General features: G+C 33.4%; 1 long non-coding RNA gene and 1 pseudogene across 1 annotated transcript; both read left to right on the forward strand.

The window, feature by feature from the left end:
- Positions 1-330: 330 nt before the first annotated feature.
- On the forward strand, positions 331-2468 carry LOC133814226 (serine/threonine-protein kinase BSK5-like; annotated as a pseudogene).
- A 661-nt stretch (positions 2469-3129) lies between these two features.
- LOC133816020 (uncharacterized) lies at positions 3130-5292 on the forward strand. The gene is made up of 6 exons (XR_009884964.1): positions 3130-3379; positions 3727-3899; positions 4016-4209; positions 4343-4440; positions 4600-4684; positions 5228-5292. It is a non-coding gene; the product is annotated as an uncharacterized LOC133816020 (long non-coding RNA).
- The last annotated feature ends 14158 nt before the right edge of the window (positions 5293-19450 follow it).

A 19450-nucleotide genomic window follows, 5' to 3' on the forward strand; every position in this document is an offset into this window, starting at 1 on the left:
TTTACTTCACAAATAAAAAAGCAAAATAAAAAATGAAGAAGGGTTTTCTCTATTCTCTCGTTCTCTCAGTCTGAATCCCTAATCTCTAATCTCTCTCAATCTCTTCCCTCTCTCCCTATTCTCTCGTTCTCTTGTTCTCTATTCTCTGAATCCCTAATCTCTCTCAATCTCTTCCCTCTCTCCCTTAGGCTGAGACCCTTCATCTTTGTGCTTCCAACCCATTCCCCTTCATCTTGTTCTGTCCGAATAGTTGAGCCCGAACGTCATTCATCGTTGATTTTAATGGTAAGGTGACGGCGACGAGGTGTATGCCGTCGGGTCGAGGTAGATATGGCGTCTCAGAATTGGATTTCGGGACGAGAAGGTTTGTTTATGGAGGCGGAGATTCGAATTGGAGGGGTTGTAGGATTACGGCGAGTTCTTCGAATAGGGATGCCAATGGCAGAGGAAGAAGTTGGAGTTCGAGCTCGAGTTTGAGTACCGAGTCTAGCTCGTTTCTTTCTTAGAGCCAAACTTATGCTCTGTTGAAGCACCAAATGGAAGTGGCAGCAAAATCTAAGGTCAGGGTTCGGGGTATTCTCCACTCTTTCTATTAGGATTTTATCGGATGCCAATCAGAGAGTTATGTATTTATATGTTTTGGAAGTTATAGGACTATGAAGAGGCTGGGAGGATTCGCGACTTGTTGAAGTTATTCGAAGAAGAGGAGCCGGTTTTGTGACTGAGAGAGTTATGTATCGGAGCATGGAGAAAAGGCTCCCAATGTTGTTTACAAAGGCAAGGTTGACGATGGCTTTTATATTGCTGTGAAGCGTTTCAATAGGTCGGCTTGGCCCGATGCTGGCCAATTTATGTTTCGTTCTCTATTTACTCTGACTCTTATGGAGAAAGAATGTGCGTGTTTTGATGATATTGTTTGGCTGGTTTTGTTGATCCATTGTGCTTGTTTTGGGTTTTCAGGAAGAAGCCAAGACGGCGGGACAGCTGCATAGTGAGCGCTTGGCAAATTTGATTGGGTGTTGCTGTGAAGGCGATGAGAGACTCCTTGTTGCCGGGTTCAGGCCTAATGAGACTCTCTCTAAGCATCTTTTTCATTGTAAGGTGTCTCCTCCTTTTGTCTGTTTTTCTTTTTTCTCTCCCTCTTTGAGTTGATCTTGCATTCAAATTTGATGGTTACAAGGTATTTGTCGATGGGAAAACATATCAAATTTAACAATATATGAATGAAGATCATCGATTGGTTTTATAATTGGAGAGAGTTTCTTTATTTCTGGTGCACTTTTTGCTCTAATCAAATTATGCCCGCCCCCTTAGGAATTATCTCAATATAATACATACTTTAGGATCTATAAAAGGGAAATGAATTGAGTCTTTTTTTCTTCTTTATTTAAAGGATTCATTTATACATCATAGGCATATAATTGATTTTAAAGGTTATCTATTTTGAATTGTAGGGGATACCCAGCCTATGAAATGGGCAATGAGAGTCTGGGTGGCTTTGTATCTGGCACAGGCGTTAGAATATTGCAGCAGCAAAGGGTGAGCACTATATCATGATCTTAATGCTTATAGAGTCTTGTTTGATTAGTTACTCTTCCTTTTCACGCTTTCTCTGTTTCAGAATTGTTTTGTGGCTAGGGTGTCTCTGGTAAGCTATTCCTATTTTCTAAAACCCTGAACTTGACAGGATGGTAATCCAAGACTCTCCTACTTTGGTCTTATGAAGAATAGTAGAGATGGCAAGAGCTATAGTACCAACCTGGCTTTCACCCCTCCGGAATACTTGAGGACAGGTACTAATCATAGTCACAGAAAGTGCAATCTTCATTCTTATAATATAACTTATGTTTACTTTTGCGAATTTCTAAGTAGCTCATAATTGATTTTGTATAATTTGGACAACCAGAACGATGCCTTTCCCACCACATATATAAATTTTTTACAGAATCTTTCAACATATTGCACAAATTTATTCAAATGGAGCAATAATTAGTTATTCATTTTCCCCTGCGAGGAAGAGTGACATCAGAAAGTGTGGTTTACAGCTTTGGAACCCTGCTACTTGATTTGCTAAGTGGAAAACACATTCCACCCAGCCATGTAAGCTTTCTTTTCTTTACAAAGCTATACTTAAGGGGGATGGTTACACATTGACTTTCAGGTGAAACTTTTGACCAACGATAGTAGTTCATAATATTTAAGTTCGCTTATAGTTGCTGCTATTATGTCTTTCACAAAGAATGTAGTGAGACAAATTTCTGAAGAAAAAAAAATGTTTCCTACTTGGATTCTGATTATGATGCGAATTATGGTCATATTATCAAAATAATATTAAGCTAATGAGATATATCTAATTTCTTAATTTCCTTTCCCAACAGGCACTTGACTTAATACATGGTAAAAATATTTCTATGTTGATGGATTCATGCTTAGTCACCTGCCCCCTTCGAAAAAGCTTATTCTTTTAGGATTCAAATTATTAGTTTCTACTTAATTATTTTGTTGGGTTTGAAACAGAATAGTAGTTTTTCGATCCAAATTAGTAGTTTTATACAAAGTTATTGTTTTTCTTAATGTAATTTACGTTTTTCTTATTGTTGGTTGTGTCTGTATCTTTTCCCTTTTTCCTTAAGAATGGAGATTTTGAGCTAATAGTGACATCTAAAAGTTTAAAACTGATTCTGGGATTAGGGGGAATCAAGAAGTTTAAAAGATATACAAACTTAAGCTTTTTGCCCTAAAATAACTTTTTTTTTTGTAGTACATGTGCTTTTGGTTCAAAAGTTGGGAAAAGATGACAAATTTAGAGTGAAATGGGAAAAAGCTAAGATGCATTGTAACTTTCATTTATGCCCATATGAAAGGCTTGGACCTGGTATTTTATGTTTCTGTGTGCACTGATACTACTAAACCAATAGTTGGTACTATTGGTTTCACATTAAAGACAGTGTTTTCCCTGCTAGTAAAACAGGCTTTGCTGCTTTTGATTTTTGATCTATGCAGTGTTGAAGTAAATTTTTGGAGAGGCGTGAGGAGAATTAGAAGGATAGAGATTTTTGCTAAATTGTTTTGTTGTTGGTGAGGATTCAAAACAGTTGTGAGATGATGCTGAAGTTAATTTCCTCTTTATTGTTTGTTTGGTTTCTCTTCTTAATTATTTTGTTTTCCTCTCTTGACTGTTGACGGCGCTCCACTATTCATTCCTTCTTTATTCTTATTCTTTTTGGTATGTTCCTTTATTGAGTTCAGAAATCAGTTAACTATATAGCAGATTCTGACATTTCAAACTTATTCTCAGGATGCATCTAACTATCACGATGAGCTGAGAGAAATTGCGCCCCACTCTCTTTTGAAATGCTTAAGTGATGCAACAACCTTGGTACTGTTGTGAACTTATGCTTCATCAAATCATTAGATTTTTATTAGTAGTTCAATCATTTTTTAATATAATATTAACGTTGCTACTTATATTTGGTTTATCTAGCTTCTAACTCCTATTTTAACTTCAAGATTATCCATTTCAATTCTCCTTAGTCTGGGGAGGATGTTTAATAATAAGTATATTTATGATTTTGTATGTTGGATGTTGGAGCAAGTTAAAGTAATGTTTGATTGTTTTCTAATGAATTACTCCTATAATTAGACAGACTTGATAAGCTTCTAACATAAGTGATCAAATTATTTCATCAATGTTAAATATTAAATTTGAAACCTATGATTTTTCAGGGAATCAGGGTTCAAGTGAGGTGTGTGTATATTGAGGGCCGGAGTCAGCCTTCAAAGGGTTGCTATTTCTTTGCATACAGAATACGAATTACCAATAACTCAGAACGCCCTGTCCAACTTCTTAGAAGACATTGGATTATAACCGATGCCCATGGAAAAACTGAGAATGTCTGGTCAGTTATTTCTACCTTTTGATGCCATCTGCTATTAATGTGCATTTTTCAGCTTCTATTTCCAAGTTAATCAAATTGTCTACACCCTTTGAATTGTTGTCATTTTCTAATTGTAGGGGGATTGGTGTTATTGGTGAACCACCATCCATTTTCCAAGCTGCTGCCATTCGTGGGTGTTGTTTCTAATTTTTCTTCTCTGATGTGTTGTAAATCATTAAAGCAGAAAGGCAGAAAGAGACCATGGCTTCTCCTTCTCCTTCTCACCTCACAGCTATCCCACAACACCTCTCAAAACCCTCCCTTTCCCAATGTAAGTAAATCTCTCTCTTTCTCTCTCTATATATAATATATATACGTATATATATATGACACTACTAATACCCTTAAGATGAACTAGTATGAGAAATAACTTAAACCCTTAATTTCATTGCTGAATTTGGTAGTAAACTCGAAGCTAGTCGAGCTCCGTGTGAGGTCGAGTTTGGAAAATGAGAGCAGTGGCACTGAGGATTCTGGTCACTCATCATCAAAACCTCTGAAGGTAAGGGCTTCATGCATTTTGGTATCTAGCTAATTATCTCTGTTTATTATCTTTTACTTGCAAATCACTTATGTTTTCTTAAGAACATGGTCTTAGTAGCTAGCATTGGGACATGTAATTGATTAGAAGACTTGCATAATTGTTTCTTTGTGTTTACAGAGAACACTTTGAGGAAAATGGTTTGGAAAAAGATCCAACAAGGAGCTCTCACGATATTTCTCTGACCGGCCTTATCATCAACAAGGTATATTATTATATTGTGATCTCATTTTCATTCTATCCATATTTACACTTACCTTGTGTTGTATGCACAAGCAGTATGTTGCATGCTTCTTTATTCCCCAGATTGTGTGCAAGAGCATTTGTTTTTGTCTTGCTACTACCCACTGAGAAATTATTATATATGATGTGTGTTTCAGTTGCTTATAAACATCAATGTTCAACTGAATTGATGTTCAATTATGCCTTTGTTACACTTTTTTTCTCTATATATCTTTACTGAGTTTAGCTTTCTCTTTTCTATATATATTACTATAATAAATATATGCTCCTGGCTCAACCGCTTAAAACAAAAGTAGTAACTTGAGAGAATAGAAAATAGAGATCTCATTTTGTAGTGTCACATATATAGGTGGTGATGGTATAATTTCATTTATTAGATAGAAGGTTCTCACTCACATCCATTCAACAAACACCTTTAAGCTAGTCCTAATGACTTTAGTGCAGACCATTGCGTATTCAAAATCTCAGTGCTCTTATATGATGTATTATTAACTGGTTTTTGCAGGCATTGTTAAAGAAAGGTGCAAAGTATTCAAAATCTCAGTGCTCTTGCTGATCACTTTTCATGCCCCAGCTACTTCTGAAGTTACCCAGCAAACTGTCGAGTACATCAGAAAGACAGGAACTCAACTTTAAGTGAGAGGAAAATTTGGCTCAAAATGCTCTAGGATTATGAGACTTTAGACACATTAAAGGTAGTGTTTATGGCTGCATGATTTACACCAAATACATGGTTGTGTGTTAATATGCTATGTAGAAAGGTCTTCTATTGCTTTTTAGCTATTGCTTCATTTGAGACATATTTATAACAAATGGTTTGTAGAAATTTGCTAAAGCTAATTTACTTCTGTCTATCACCATTCTACTCTAGTGATTGCTTGATTTCCCCAATTGAGTATATTAGGCCAATTCTATTGGTACTGGATTCTCTTTTTAATTTAGCATTAAATGCATATACAGTACAAAAACTTTTTCATGTATGAGGTTCAAGTGGTGGAGTTATTGTTTCCCTTTGATGTTTTTGATGTTTCCCTTCAACTCAGTGGTATTTTATCCTTTTGAGCTCTTGTATCTTTCATTTCATATGAGCATGCTTTTTTGGTAAAAAAAAACTGTGAATGTTTAGACATATACCTGTCCCTCTCATATTAGTGATGCTTTTAATTTGTCTCATTCTTGGTTGATGAATACTTAATTCTTACTTTTGGCACTTTTTATTAATAACTTTGTCAACTATATTTTTTTATTTTACATTGATGGGCTCCTTGAAGATCCTTTGCTGGGACTATATTCTTTGTGTTTATAGATGATTCATATTTAATTTTGTTAATTGCAATAAAAAGGTGTACTGAACGTTTATTGCATTCAGTAAGAAGAACATAATGTAAGAGTGCATTTCTTGAACTACTCTTAGATTCTACCAATGCTATTAGAGCATAATGGAAGATTTTATTTGTGTAGATATTCTGCTTGGTCTCTTGTTGGCAGACAGTTTAATGTAATTTAATTATTAATGGGCTTATTCTCTCCATACTCTGTTAGTTTACTATTAACTTTAAATTGAAGCATTAATTATTTCAATTTTGTTGTAGCTAAGCAAATTGACTCACAACAAAGACAAGTGCACAAAGAATGATGAATTGAAAGATGGAGCAAGTTTCATGCATGGTTTACTTTTGTGTATCTTGTAATGGTTCTGTTTTTCATTTTTTGAAGTAAAAAATGTTCAAGATTATAAAACTTTATTATGTTATGCTTTCAAACTTAAAGTTAGAACTAAGATCTCATGAAGTAGACACATTCATGATTTGAATTAGTTATTGTTTAATGTAATACTTACGTTTTATCAATCTATTGAGAATTACATTTTATGATTAATTTTTATTTTTTTTATCAAAATACAATAATGAAAATATTTAAATTAAAAAAAAACTTTATAAGTACCATTATCACTATAAAAAACCTTAATATGTTATGATTTAGAAACATATTATAAGCGTAAAAAATCGTTATGGTTTATATAATATAACAAATTAAAAATGTTATCAAAATAATCAAATGTAACAGTTGAAAAGTGTTATGAAAAAAAGTACAAGATTAAATTTCAAATTTATAACCAAAAACTCTATCTAAATGTTATTATTTCAATATTATAGCACCTAAAAATGTGTTATTGAATAGTTTAAGATAACACCGAACATAACATTCAAAAACTGTTATAGAAAAGACTGGACTTTTAATAACATGGGCTATGTTAGCATTTTCAGAAGTGCTATCAATAGTCCCGGTTAGCAGTTTTTAAGTGTTATGAATACTGTTTTTTCTTGTAGTGTTAATTAAAATACCTATGATTAATATGTTTCTTTAGAAAAATCAATTTTTAATATTGGTTAATTGTGTTACATAAATAATGTTAGAAAAATATATTTTTAAGTGTGGGAAAATATATTTTATTTAAATTATTTTAAGACGTTTATGTAACATAAATCCATATGTGATAATTAAATAATCATTTTTAAACTTTTTAAACCAAAATTTCAGCCACTATTTAATTTCTTTAAAAATCACAAATAAATTGATTCTAAATATTTTTCTCAATCAAAAATAAAGAAAAAATCATAACTTATCAAAATATGCATTCATACCATATTAAAATACCATTTTTAATATTACCATAACTTAGGGTATCAATTTTTATTTCAAATACTCATCAAATTTATTTTAGTGAAACACACTTCACATCTTTTTTACAAAAATTCCAGCAACCATTTTTTTTTCTTTAAAAATCACCATATTCAATTTTAAAACTCCTATTTTTCTAAACATACAATAAAAATTCTGTAGGTATTTATTTGAGTAAAATATCATTTTATTAGGACTTAAAATACCCTTTTTAATTTCATAAAATTAACATAATATCAAGGACATTACTAATGCTTGCAAATCATTTTTTTATCAAACTTTTACCCAATTACTTACAAAAATCAGCAAGCTTAATTTCTCATGAAATTCATCTTTTATCCCAAAAATTTCACATAAAATCATACATGTCCAAAATCTCATCATACTCTTATTCTATACATAATTCTAAGAATATTACTAACACATTCACATGCAATCTTATAAAACCCATTTTTTGTATTCCATTGAATCTACACATGAAATCCAACAAAAATAACAATGGCAATAACATACATTAATTCATAAACACCATATTTCATACATGCCTTTATAATAACCCTAACATATTTCTATCATTTCTCATTTTATGCATATCAAGATTCATTGGTACAAAAATCACATACATCTTATCATATTTCTAAAATCATCATTATTTCAAAACACACAAGAAAATACATATGATTGAACTTTTTACCCCTAGGCCTAAACATTTAAGATCCACCATAAAACATCACAAAATTCCCATCTACCTTCACATAAAACCTAGTATGCATCTATCATCATTTTTGCCTTTTTACATAAATCAAAGATTTAAAAATAACCATAGCAATATAAACATAAAATATAACCTCATATAAACCCCATCAAATCCATTTTCTCAATCATTCCCATGAGCCCTTTTTAAACAAAACATATTCCCTTAAAATACAAATCATAATCACCAATCCTACAATAATTAAACCATTAACACCACCATCAACAACCTCAAAGATAAACCCATCAAAACCAAGATATAGGCTAAGAAAAACCATTACCTCTCTTGATTGTTGAATCAAGAACACTCTAGCAAGAAAACCTTGTCACCTATAGAGGATTTCCAAACACCATACACCCAAAGAAAGAAACCACAAAATCAACCTTAGATTAGAGAAGAGGAGAAGATCCAAATGCACATATGTGAAACACTTGTTGATAGATTATTACCTAAGGTTCGAAACCCTCTTCTTCTTCTCCTTCTCTTTCTTTTCTTCTTCTTCTTCTTCTCTAGAAAAATATGACAACCCTTCCTTTCTCTCTCTCTAGCTCGCCACTCTCTCTCTCTATTCTCTCTCTAGGTCACGGCACAAGCTTGCAAAATGGTCTCTCTTCCTTCTTTTCTTTCCTTTTAATCATAATTCCCTCATAAAGCCTCACCAAAATAAATGGTAAGTTTCCCAATCCACTCATCTAATTCAGCCTACAAATCCCTTATAATAAAGAGTATTTTAATTGAATAAAATGTCAAAATTCTCTTACCCATAATAGCTATCCTCTTCCAATTTAACTTTATTTACCTTAGAAAAATAATGGAAAAATATCAATCCCACACTACACGTCCACACCACTTGCCTCTTTGTAGTTTATTTATTTATTTTCCTATTAATTAAATAAAATTACCCAAAAATATCAAATAAATGGCAATTATAAAATGTGTAGAAAATCCACACATGTGCATCTTATTACCATATACTTGCACACACTAAATCACTAGGGTGCATCACTATCTACCATGCACCTTAGTGCATTCAACCAAATCCCACATAATCACATCAATTGTCACACTTATATAAAATGTAACACTAATAGTAAAATAAACATGTTACACAATTATTCACTTATTAAAATAATTAACCAAACAAACAATTAACAAATTTAAATTCAAAAGATTATACAAAACAATTCTAACAATTAAATCAAAAAAATCAAATAAAACAAACAACAACTAAATAAAATAAACAACATTTAAATAAAACAATTCATCACACTTAACATTTAAATAAAATAAACAACATTTAATTAAAACAATTCATCATACTTAACATTTAAATAAAATAAAACACAAAATTTAAATAATCTAAAAAAATTTTTGGTGCACTACAACCATAAACAAAGAAGAAGAATAAATCTCTCTACACTCCAGACACCAAGACTAGAGTTCTTTTTCTCTCTATACGATATAGAAATATATGATCATCAACATACATACACTCAACTATTCTCCAATCACAAAACCAAACCAATATTTGGCTCAAAAAATACCTCAACTCATTTGATAATAATTAATACTTTTAAAGAATCTCCTTTGCATCTCAAAAAATAAAATAAAAGACATCACCCCAGCCTCTGAATGTTGATTTCTTACAAAAATACAAACAACAAAGAAATGAAACCCAACTTTTCATTATCCTCATTCTCAGGACAACCAATGAGAGCAAGAAAAATGATAATTATAAAATCAAGAACATAAACAATAAGTGAAAAAAGAACAAGAAAATCAAAGCCAGTAATTCCCTTTGCTCTGTCTAAAAACAAAACAAACATATAATTGATGCTTTCCAGCCACAACAATAGTTCAGTACATTTGGCTTAAATTTAAAGTTATAAAAGAATTAATGATAATAGCACCAAACCACTTCAAACTTCATTAAAACCAACAGCAAAAGATAATTCCTTGGTGAGATCAAACAACTTAAGATAATTCAGAAGTGGGTTCTTAGTTTTATGTTGTGATCAGATTTCAAAAATTCTACATCATTATCCATTGTCAAAACCAAGAACCACGAGTCTCCAGCAATTAAAAGAGAGACTTCATCCTTGAAATCCTCTAAAGGTACTAAACATAGTAATATAAGTGTTTCTTTGAAAGGAAATCCTTAGAATTTTCTAAAGCTGTTTAATCTAACCAAAGAATCTAATCTCAGCAGTCATTACTAATAACTAAACACAATACAAAGTACAAGCTACTAAAGAGATTAAAGGGCATATTGAAATATTCACTAGATTAGAAGACATTAATTTCAAATTGTGTTTCATGAAAAACATCAGATGCTGTAAACCCAAAAAGAAAAACAACTATTCCCTATCATTCCTATTCAAACACAACATAGGCCACGCTCTTATTGAAATCTACCAATTCAAAAACTCTTATTCGCAAATTAGATGCGATTATACCCATGTTTAAGCAATATATACATACATATATAAACACCCGAATCCATTTAGTAAGAATTATTCATATTCATGTCATGTATAATCCCAAAATTATATTCAAAACAAAACCATAAATACTCAAAAAGTGACCACCGCGGGTCGAGACTTGGCATCGATCAATATTAGAGTGAGATGAAGAAACAAAAATATTGAGCTCATAAACAACAGAACACAACAATCAAAACATAAATATCCAAAAAAAAAATCAAACCTCAAGGGAAGATCTAACCTTTGTTAGGTTCTGAAATGAAAATTGAAATGGAGATGAAAATGATGAGGTGCTCGACCTTCGTGATGGAAATGAGAATGTCAAAGATCCAACATCAGAGACCTAATCTCAAAAATTAGTGAGGAAGATGTCCATGGCTAGAGTGACGAAGATCTTGCTTCCAGTAACACTCTTCACCTGAGCAATACCGTGAGGTCATGAAGAATCACACTGATCTAAGATGGAGTAAGACCCTTCTTTGCAAACTTGCAAATGTTCTCCTCAAGAAATTTTCATATCCCAACCTAGAGAAGGTCACGAGAGATTTAGGGAGATACAATGAGATGAGGGAGAGTAGTGAGGGAAATGTCAAAGATTATATTTATATATATATATATCATCAGAAATCATGCTCGTGAATGCAGTGATTCTAAAGAAAAATATAGTCAAAATTTCAAATAAAAAATTATAGAGAAGCATACTTTATACTTACCATATATCTTGAGATTTACTTTGGCTCCATTTTTTTTTTCTTCGTCAAGGCTCCAGTAGGAGGTTCGGTCCGAGAGAGGCAATGGTTCGGTCTGAGAGAGGAGGAGGAGGAGGTCGTGATGGGTATAGCAGGAAGAGAAAGGAGAGAAGGAAAATATGATGGAAAATGAGTCAGAGAGAGAAAGAGAAGAAGACTGGTTCGGTCCGAGATAGGGAAAATGAGACAGAGAGAGAAAGAGATGAAGACTTCGGTCTGAGATAGGGAAAATGAGAAGGAAAATTTGCTGCATTTTTTTTTAGTTGCCGCGTGTTACTTTACTCATTAACTTTATATATACTATAATACTTTTTTAATAATATTATAATGATGTGTTATTGAAATGGGGTTTTGTTGTAGTGTAGTAATTTTAAAATTAAAAAATAATTACTATGCTATGCTTTCTTTTATATATATATATGTGTGTGACTATATATAACTATGCTTTCTTTTCAATACCATGTAATAAAATAAAAAGATAAATATAATTTATTCATCATTTAAATATAATTTATTCATCATTATCATTTATTAGTCCAATTATTGAAGAATTAATGAATTTAGAACATAGATTTTATTTTTAATTATCTTCTTCTTTTTTTAATTAAAAAAGTTTTTTGATATATTTTCTTTTTAATTAATTAATATATATTATTTGTCTTTTTTATATTTTAAAATTACTATTGGATTTCAAAATGGCAAAAAAAAATATTTTTTTTAATTATCTTAGCGTTTTGGTATTTTTATTGCAAAAAAAAAAAAAAAAAAAGTTGTTGTATTTAATTGCAAGTAAATATAAAGTTTAAGTATTTTTGCTGTAATTTTTTTGACAAAACTAAGATTTGACGGTTAGTACTTACGGAATGATAGTAAAAGTAATTTTTGGTACTTTTATCGCCGAAAAAAATTCTAATATTTATCTATAAGTAAATCCAAAGTTTAGGTACTTTACCCGCAATTTTCACTAATTTTAATAGTAAATTATAAAATATATATCTAAAACATTGGAAAAACAAAAGAAAGGAAAGAGTAATATATATTATAGAAAAATTATATTAAATTTTAGTTATACAGAAATGTGAAAAGACATTACAGTGATCCATGCATATCAAATATAAAACTTATGTCAACACAACATGAATACATATCACTTATAACCGTCCATGCAAGTAATAAGTGATGACGTAAGTAAGAAAGAATTATTTTCCTCACCTTTTTCTAATTCAACAGCAAGGATTCATGGGGATGAGAAAAAGAGAATGGCAATTAGTATAGGAAAAGAGTGATTTATCTTGTTTTTGGGTATTTTAGCTTATACATCTTCCTCCTTTTTATAGTCCAACAACAAAGGCCGATTGTAATTTTAGTTGACTCAGATTATTACTACCACTGCTAACTCCTTAATTTCTTTTGTCATAATATAATCTTACACTACAACAAAAATCATTAGGGGTTGCCCTTAATAAAATGCGCCTAATAGTGTATATTAGAGACGAATAATGAGTCACCCTTAAAAGTTGAGATGTTGCCCCCAATTTTTTCTCATATGGCATAACTTTTAGTCGATGTGTCGCCCATGATATATCACCAGTCACCCCTAATATCATTTTATTTATAAAAAATAATAAATTTATTTTAATAATTAATTAAAATTTAAATCATTGAAAACATATATGTTCAAAATAAAAATATTATATTAAATATTCAAATTAGTTAATTAAGATAACAAATATCCATATTGTTAATATAATGTAACAATAACTAACAATAATATAACCGTAGTCTCCTAAATCAACTGCCTCGTCCTCCATATTGTCTTCTTGTTGCAGTTGTGATGGCTGCTGTGGTGGCTGCGGTGGGGGCATCAGCTAGGGTTATTGGGGAGGTAATGTGGACGATCGTGCTCCATACATGTAGGGATACGGCAGCTGCGACAACGGTGGAATCGACCACAGATAAGGTGATGGTGTTGCTTCGTACATGTATGGAGATGTCATAGGTTGAGACGGCGGTACCCCGTACATGGAATGATAGACTGGAGTTGGAGGTTGAGAAGACGAAGCTCTAGAAATATTGTCGCTATCAGGCATAGGCGGCATCTGAACATTTGGTGAACAAAATGAAGGTGGAAGATATTGAGACAAGAAATTAACTTGGTCAGTCAAATTCTTTAGCTTATTCTCCAAATTTTCCATCTATTCTGATGAACGTTGAGGAGGAGCTTGAGATTTGCTGAAGTGAGTGCGCTGGGTAGATGATGACCCCGACCCCTTCAATTTACGGCCCACTCTTCACTCGTGTCCATGCCTTTGGCACAGTACTTTTTGTAGCACCACCACTTGATCAACTATTGTCCAACCATCATCATTGGAAGCGACATGAGATGTTTGCTGAGTTTGTAACTTAAAAAAATATTTATTATTTGTTAAATTTATATTACTAATTATTTTGGATAATATTTTTTTCTAGTTTATGTTTAAAAGATGTATCTCATTTCTAAATTTAATTTTTAAATATATAAATATCAAATTAATTATTTTTAATATCAGCAAATTTAATTTAATTTTAATTAAATATTACATTTATTCATCATTTTAGATTTTTTAAATCTTAATATATTTCTTAATTTAATTAATTAACAATGATAAACTCAAAATTTCTACTAAAATTTCGGCAACATAATGACTATATTCTAACATATCCCAAAAAATTTAAACTCTGCAAATAACACTCAGAAAATTCCCGGAGAATTCACAATATACATATTATTACTCAAGTTCAAACTCTAACACTTCTTACAATTTTATACACACATTCACAATTAATATGTTATTCTACACACATATAAATATCACTAAACACATCTTACTTTCTACACATATTCACATATTAAACAAATTAATTAAAACAACATAATAAAAAAATAAATACCTTGATACAAAAAAAATAAAAATACCTTAGTCACCAAATTTCCAAGAGATACTCCTTCAATTCTACACAAACATAATATAAATTGTTATAAAAGAATTAAATAAATAAAAAACTAAAATTATATAAATTTATATATATATATACACTTACCACACACATAATATACATTTATAAAAAAATTATATATACATATAAATACATATATGTTCTGGGCACACACATTATTTATACAAATATTTATAAAAAAATCAAAACTATACACAAATTACACAAACATATATATATATATAATATATATACTCTCGTTGAACACACATTATCTTTTCTATATAATAAGTGTGTAGAGAACGAAATTTTTTGGTTTTAACGGTTTTTTATTTTTTTTAATTTTAACTTTAACAGAATATTCTTATATTTAACAAAATATTCTTATATTTAACGGTAGTTTGTAAATACTTAACCTTAAATAAAATAAAGTAAATAATTAAAAAATTAAAATAGGATATTTTTGAGATATTTTACAATGATAATTTTTTTAAAATAATAAATAATTAAACAAATTAAAATATGATATATTTTTATATATTTTACAATGATAATTATTTTAAAATAATAAATAATTAAACAAATTAAAATATGATATTTTTGAGATATTTTACAATGATAATTATTTAAAAACAATAAAATTATTTTATAGCTTAAATCAAATTTAATTAAACTTAAATTCACTTATTAGAATAATATCATATTAAATATATATTATAATTTACTGTCAATTAGTAACAAATTAATTTTTTTTTTAAAAACAAGCAAGAAACTTAAATTTAAAATACATGTATAATATTTAATATTACATTAAACATATAATATATAATTGTCACTCCCAAATTAAAAAACCAGAACAAACATAAAATTAATAAAAAATAAATAAATTATTTAACTAAAATATTATATTTATTTGAAATTTATATGATATTAATATAAATTTATTAAAAATAATTAATAAATTCTATAAATAAAACTAAGCAAACGTGCATATTGCATGTTACTTGTATCTAGTATATATAAACTTATAAAAAAAAATATACTGCATATATATACACAGCCAATAATGTATATATATTTATAAAAAAATATATAAATTATATACCCATTATATACACATATATATACCTGTTGACGCCGTTTTTCGTCAAATAGTGAAAGAAGAGCACTTAAACAAGAATTGATAATGGCCAAATACAATAAAACAGATCAAACACACGATTTTTACGTGGTTCAGCAGTTAAATCTGCCTAGTCCACGAGTCTGTAATTAAACTCAAGATTATCTCTGAAAATTCTTAAGAATGAATTCTTCAGAGTTTTCTCTCCAAGTTCAGAAATTCGGTCCTTTACAATGGTGCATGGCCTCTCTATTTATAGAGAAAGCTGCAGAATACTATCCCACATATTTTGGGTAGTTACTCTTTTTGTGTAAATAAAATAAATGGCTTTAAATGCCTATAATCAGATATAAAAGGAAACGTCCCTGAAGACCAGGAAACGCATAACTGATCAAATAATATCCCACGATTGCAGGGTATTTACATTAATGAATGAGGATTACATCTCATATTTATAATACTTGTAGATATTCAGGATGGTTATCGCATATCTTCTAAGGCTTTAGCTTCCCAGGTTTCCCGTCATCTGTCGAGCTGAAGATATCTCTCGAGTTCACGTGGCTTTCGAGATCACACGTTCATCGAGCTCGCGACCCCTGATCTGAAGTCGTCCCTGAAGATGAGGGTGTTCTCGGAGCTACCTTCCGATGTCGCGATCGTTTCGAGGTCACCATATTCGAGGTCATATATCGTACTTTGTAGGCTCGATATACAACCCTGGAGCATACTCTAATCCTTACGAGATCATTTGTTGTGAATCCGACTTTCGAGGTCACATTTACCATGGCTCGAAATCTGGGTATAACATCTTGCCCCCTCAAAAGTATTTGTTCGAATCCTAAGAGAAGGAAACTTTTGAACTACTTTACTTGAGAACTGTACCGTCATACACTCTTAAAAATGGACACGCGTCAGCTGGGTATTGCTCACTTTAGGCACTTGAGTACCTGGGAAACACGCCCACAATCGTCCGTCTGACAACTTTTCGGCGCCTTCTTGTCATTGATCCCCATCCGTTTGATCTAGTGAGGATTTCATCCAGCGCTCCTGATTAATTCCTTTTCCCCACCTATATATACAAGACCCCACTCTTCATCTTCTTCTTCACTTTTACCTTCATTCGCCATAAGCAAGAAAAGAAGAAAAACAAACCCAGAGACCTCTTTGCAAAGTTCATATTCTGTGCATATTTTCTTGACCAAAGAAACAAAGGAATCCTAGTCTGTTCGAGTCAGTGAATTCTTTCCTGCAACCTCTTCTTCAATCGACAATCTCTCTGCAATCGCCATTACTGTGTAAGTATGCCATTTTTGTTTTTCATTCTGCCAGTTTTTATTTAAACTGTTCTTGCTGTGTATCTGTTTATACTGGTTTGCATCCACGATAGGAAGTTTTAACCAGATAGGTTTTCATGCCTTTTAGACTTTCATTATGGATTTTCGTCTCTGGTTTATACCCAGTTTTGACGTTTGAGTGTGGTTCCCATTTTCTGGGTTTTGAAATTTTTAGGCAACGTTTCTTGTGCACTAAGTTTTCGGATAAAAACGTGGGTCTTGATAAATGCACGGAACCCAAAGACGCCTTTCCTGGTTAACCGCCACTCTTCTTTCCCTTGAATTTCGGGATTTTCAAAAAAATTATCCACGCTCCTTTTCTTTTTCGTGGAATACACGCCCCTGACCCTTCAATAAGGATCTTAGTATTTAGTGTCTCGTTCCTAAATTTCTGAGCTCATTCCATCGAGCTCGTGATTCTTGCATGCATGGCCCTCACCATATTTTCTTTCTCGTTAGATGTCACAGAATCTGGAAAGACGGTGGGGGTCATTGCTGGCAATCCCTTTCGAGCCAAAATCTCCGAGCCCAGAATCGCTCTTCGCTTGGAACCAACGTCGGATAAGAGAATACGAGCTTGCACGCGAGCAGGAAGACATTCGAGCCCACTATCGCCGCCAGATAGACGAGGTCATTGAAAAGAAGAGAAGAGTTCTTCGGGAGGCCCTCTATCCAGAGCTCAATTCAGGACCTAGGCCAATTCCCCTCGACCCTGCGCTAAGAGTCACTGTTGCATATCATCCAGGGGAACTCCAGTTTTCCTTAATGGGGGAACCTTCCTCCTCACAGCCGAGGAGAGAGATGTTTGAGGCCAAGCTCTACTGGAGCACGGTTACCACAACCAGCCAAATATCTGAAATACTAGCCTTCCATGGCCTTCATTTGTCAGGCACCTTGAAGTGTCGAGCTACGATTGGTCAAGAACGGAGCTGCTTCGCCCCTGGCGGTCGTGATGCCACAGTGAAATATGCGGCATGGAGCCAAGAACATATGAGGGCAGGAGCACTGCTGCCCTTGAAGTCTTTTTTCAAAGACTTTACTGATTTCGTTGGGTTGGCACCGTTCCAACTCAACACCAATTCGTACAGGGTGCTGTCTGCCCTGAGGTCCTTGTTCCACGAGCTAGGGTGGGAAGGACCTTCACCTCAAGAGATTTTATATCTCTTTTGTTTGAAAAGTAACCCCTCCCAAGCTCGGGGAGGGGATGGTTTTTACTATCTCTCGAGCTACCCCAAAGAGATGAAGGTTTTTGGGGATCTTCCCAACCACTCGCCTGATTTCAAGAGGGCCTTCTTCTGGACAGATGGTTTGTCCCCGTCTCGACATTATTCGTTCAGGCGGATTCGTAAGTATTCTCGTTACTTTTATTCCTGAGCTCGAGACTTTAGTTCTTAAATCCACATTTAGTTTAAATGTGTTTCGTTTTTCAGCTAACTTTCAACGTCCCACCCCTAATGAAGCGATGAAGAGGCACAGAGAGGCCTTGCTCCAACTCCCTTATGGTAGGAGGTCTCTCTCGTACCTATTACATGAGGGCAAGCTCCGAGCTTGTGGGCTGTTAGGAGAGGGCCAGTCAACCTCTGACTGGTCCAGCAAAAAATATGAACACTGGGAGGAGGTGCCACTGCCCACAGGCGCCCTTCCTCCGAGGAGAGAAAGGAGGCCATCACTCCCAGTTCGTCTGAGGAGTCCGCGGTCCGGGAATGAGGCCAATGATGAAGCCTCGAGCTCGGACTTAGATGAAGGTAATGTCCTCCCAACCTCAAGGATGTGGTCCCCCACATTACTAAAACACAGGCCCAATAGGTTAGTCTCGTGCCCACAGGATAGATACCACTTCTACATATGGAGTTGGGTAGATGACTGTGTCCATAGGTTCGATAGTGGGCTCGGGAAATACGATACCATGTACACCACAGACGAGGTGTGGAATGGGATAGTTGTGCAGTACGGGACCAATGATTATAGGGACCTCTCGAGGTTATCACCTACTTATAGGGAAGGCACTCCCCCCGCCTCCTTTGAAGACGGGGGAATTTCATGGTCCCCAAGCTCGAGCTCGGGGGAGAGTTCCAGTTAGGTTTCTTCTATCATCACTCTATATGTCTGTGATACCGAAATTACTTGATGTACACTTCTCTTTTACTGACTCACTGTGTTGTGACTTGTGCAGGCGAGATGGACTCCGACCTTGACACCCTTATCGACAATGCAGGCGCCAAGAGGAGAAAACGCCCTAGGGCGGGGTCACTGAAGACCGGCCAGTCGGGCAAAGGCACCAAGAGATCCAAGAAGACACCTCCCCTTGGCCTGCCGGTTTCGAGTCTGTTGCTGCGTCGACTGTCCAGGCCAGCGCCTCCACGACAATGCCATCCTCGCAGGCCGTCGTCTCTGCGGTTGCACCAACTTCGCTGGTTGGTGCCCCTGCCATTGTTGAGTCCCAACCTCCTGTGGTGGGCGAAACGTCTTCTACTAAACTTTCCAGAAGACCTTCTGCTTCTCGAGTTCAGAAGCTAACAATCTCCACCCATATGGACTCATATGTGGTGGACAATGCTGCTGGACCTCACGGATCTACGCTGATCTCGGATGTCATGTCCCGGATCGGCCAGAGCTATGGCAGTTTCGAA

This window comes from Humulus lupulus, chromosome 2 (assembly GCF_963169125.1).
Source record: "Humulus lupulus chromosome 2, drHumLupu1.1, whole genome shotgun sequence".
Classification (NCBI taxonomy): Eukaryota; Viridiplantae; Streptophyta; class Magnoliopsida; order Rosales; family Cannabaceae; genus Humulus; species Humulus lupulus.